Source organism: Camellia sinensis, chromosome 7 (genome assembly GCF_055761805.1).
Source record: "Camellia sinensis isolate YWXY chromosome 7, ASM5576180v1, whole genome shotgun sequence".
In the NCBI taxonomy this organism is placed as follows: domain Eukaryota; kingdom Viridiplantae; phylum Streptophyta; class Magnoliopsida; order Ericales; family Theaceae; genus Camellia; species Camellia sinensis.
Genome location: NC_138967.1, coordinates 10,277,883 through 10,281,831, shown reverse-complemented (window position 1 = coordinate 10,281,831; position 3,949 = coordinate 10,277,883).

Genomic DNA, 3,949 nt, shown 5'->3' with positions numbered 1-3,949 from the left:
AGGCTCAAATATGTTATAATAAGGGCCCACTCACAATGGTATTTCCGTAAATAAGGTAACTTGTTTAGTTTAGCTTATTTTAATCTAATTTAATCATACTAAATCCCATTTCAGATAAATACATCATTAAATCACATAAATTCTACTGATCATGAAACACTAATCAATTTCTGGTTCGGCCGCTGATAAGGCCTTCAATTTGTAGTTTAAACATAAAAACATAAACAGATAATCAAACAGTCAAACAGATAGAAATGCAATTCAAACAGATATATTCAATCAATCAGTTTCAAATTTCAGTCAGTCAGTTCAGTATTTCAATCATTTCAATTACCAATCATAATCAGTCTCAGTTTAGCAATAATCAGTAATTGATCAGTGATCAGTGATGAGGGTTGTTACAGTCTCCCATCCTTAAAAAGAGTTTAGTCCTCTAAACTTGAGTTACCTTCGTTTTGGAAGAAAACAGGATTCAGTGGAAACAGTTCAGGATATCTTTTAGCCATGTCATCATCGCTTTTCCAAGTGGCATACACGCCACCATGGTTTTGCCAGTTGGCTTTCACTAACGGGATCTCTTTGTTTCTCAACTTCTTGATCCGTCTGTTTACAATCTGAATATGCCGTTCCTCGTAAGTGTAGTCATCACTCAGCACTACACGAGTAGGCTCTATCATATGGAAAGGATCCTGGAGGTAGTCCCTCAATATAAAAATGTGAAAGACGTTGTGCATATGCTCCATTTCAGGAGGAAGCGCTACTTGATACGCCACCGGATTGATTTTCTCAATAATCTCATACGGTCCGACATATCTCGGCGCTAGCATGCCTTTGACTCCAAAACGAGTCTGGCCTTTCATCAGTGTCACTTTCACAAAAACGTGATCACCCACTTCATATTCTCTGTCTCGTCTTCTGACATCAGCATAACTTTTCTGCCTAATTTGTGCAGTTTTTAGTCTCTGTTGTATCAGTTTCACTTTCTCAGTCATTTCATATACAATCTCGGGCCCAAGCAAAGGCCCATCTCTAACTTCTGCCCAACAAATCGGAGACCTACATTTTCTGCCATACAATGCCTCGAAAGGCGCCATACCAATACTTGAATGATAACTGTTGTTGTAGGCGAATTTGGCTAAGGGCAAATGGCTTTCCCAGTTTCCCTAAAAATCAAGGACACACATTCTCAGTAAATCCTCCAGAGTCTGGATGGTCCTTTCTGACTGGCCATCTGTCTGAGGATGATAGGCACTACTCAGTCTTAGTTCAGTACCCAATGCAGTCTGTAAGCTTTGCCAAAATCTCGATGTAAACTTCGAATCTCTGTCAGAAACAATGGACACAGGCAGTCCATGCAGTCTAACAATTTCATCAATATAAATTACAGCCAATTTGTCCGCATTATAAATTGTTTTGATAGGTTAGAAGTGAGCAGATTTAGTCAGTCTATCAGCAATAACCCAAATTGAGTCCATACCTTTACTGGAGCGAGGCAATCCCACAATGAAATCCATGGTGATATGTTCCCATTTCCACTCCGGTATGGGTAAAGGCTGTAATAAGCCTGCGGGTCGTTGATGTTCGGCTTTAACTTGTTGGCAATGAAGACATTTCGATACAAAATCAGCAATTTCTTTCTTCATTCCCGGCCACCAAAAAATTCAGTTTCAAATCTTGGTACATTTTCGTGTTCCCTGGATGGATAGACAGTTTTGAATTGTGGCCTTCTTGCAGAACTCTTCTTTTTAGTTCAGTATCATTTGATATACACAGTCTTTCTTGAAATTTTAGTACATTATTTTCAAATTTGAAACCCGGTCTTGGTTTAGTTTCCTTTTCTTCGATGATCTTCTTCAAGAAGTCATCCAGTTGCTGTTTCTCTTTAATCTCTTCAATCAGTGCTGGTTGAGCAGAAATAGCAGCTAAGGTTCCACCTTGTTCTCGCAAAACGATTTCAATTTCAGATTTTTCAAGGTCATAAAGCAATTCCTTCTGCCCGGTAAGCAAACAGGCTAAATTTTCAATCGATTTCTGACTTAGTGCATCGGCAACGGTGTTGGCTTTTTCCGGATGGTACAAAATCTATAAGTCATAGTCTTTAATCAGTTCTAGCCATTTCCGCTATCTCATGTTCAGTTCTTTCTATGTGAAGAAATATTTCAAACTCTTGTGGTCGGTATATACTTCACATGTCGCCCCATACAGGTAGTGACGCCAGATTTTCAGTGCAAATACTACTGCAGCAAGTTCCAGATCAGGGGTCGGGTAGTTCTTTTCGTGCGGTCTCAGTTGTCGGGAAGCATAAGCAATAACTCTCCTATTCTGCATTAAAACACATCCCAAACCCTTATGAGAAACATCACTAAATACAGTAAAACCATCCGTACCTGAAGGTAGGGTAAGAATCGGTGCAGTTACAAGTCGAGTTTTCAACTCTTGGAATGCTGATTCCCTTTGGTCAGTCCAGTCAAATGATATCCCCTTCTGAGTTAACTGAGTCAACGGTAAGGCAATTTTGGAGAAATCTTTGACAAATCTTCTGTAATACCCGGCTAGTCCCAAAAAGCTTTGGACTTCTGTCACATTTGTTGGTCTAGGCCAGTTTACCACAATTTCAATTTTCTACGGATCAACAGAAATTCCATCTTTGCTAACAACATGCCCAAAAACATAACATGATCAAGCCAAAATTCGTATTTAGACAGTTTAGCATAAAGTTTCTGTTCTCTTAGGGTCTGTAGGGCAAGTCTCAGATGATGTTCATGTTCTTCTATACTTTTGGAGTAAATCAGTATGTCATCAATGAACACAACAATAAAGTCATCAAGGTATCGTTTAAAGATTCTGTTCATGAGGTCCATAAATGCAGCAAGTGCATTGGTAACTCCGAAAGGCATAACTAAAAATTCGTAATGTCCATACCTCGTTCGAAAAGCAGTTTTTTCAATGTCTTCTGGTTTAACTTTCAACTGATGGTATCCTGATCTAAGGTCGATCTTAGAGAACACTTGAGCACCCTGTAACTGATCAAATAAGTCATCAATACGTTGCAATGGGTATTTATTTTTCACAGTTACCTTGTTCAGTTCACGGTAGTCAATACACAGTCTCAGTGAGCCGTCTTTCTTTTTCACAAACAAAACAGGTGCGCCCCATGGTGAGGTACTAGGCCTGATGAACTTTTTGTCTAACAGTTCTTGCAGTTGCACTTTCAATTCTTTCAGTTTAGTTGGAGCCATTCGGTAAGGAGCTTTAGATACTGGCTGTGTTCTCGGAATCACATCAACGGTAAATTCAATCTCTCTGTCAATCAAATCCCCTGACAGATTATCTGGAAAAACATTTGGGAATTCTCTGGCTATAGGAATACTGTTCATGTTAGCATTATCATCAGTAGATACAGTCAATACAGAACACAGATATCCTTTACACCCCTTTCTAATTTAACAACTTTTACAGATGAAATCAAATACGGAGGAGGTACTACTCCAACCCCATTAAACACAAATTCGGGTAAACCAGGTGGATGAAAAACTACTTGTTTCATTACACAGTCTATAGTAGCATGGTATTTCGTTAACCAGTCCATTCCCAATATTACGTCAAAATGATTAATGTTCAGTGGCAGTAAATCAATAAACAAATGTGCATCTCCAACAATAATTTCACAAGCAGGGTACATATATGCACAAGTCATGGATCCCCCAACGGGTGATGATATAGCTAACAGATAATTCATGGGTTCTAATGGTCTATTCAGTTTTCGCGAAAAAGCATGCGACACATATGAATGCGTAGACCCCGAATCAATCAGTACATAAGCATTTTGAGTACAAATAGAGAGAATACCTGACATAACGGTCTCGGTATTCTGCACGTCTCCCGGTACTAGGGCGAACACTCGACCCTGCCTCATGGGCTCTTTCCCGGTACATATATGCACAAGTCA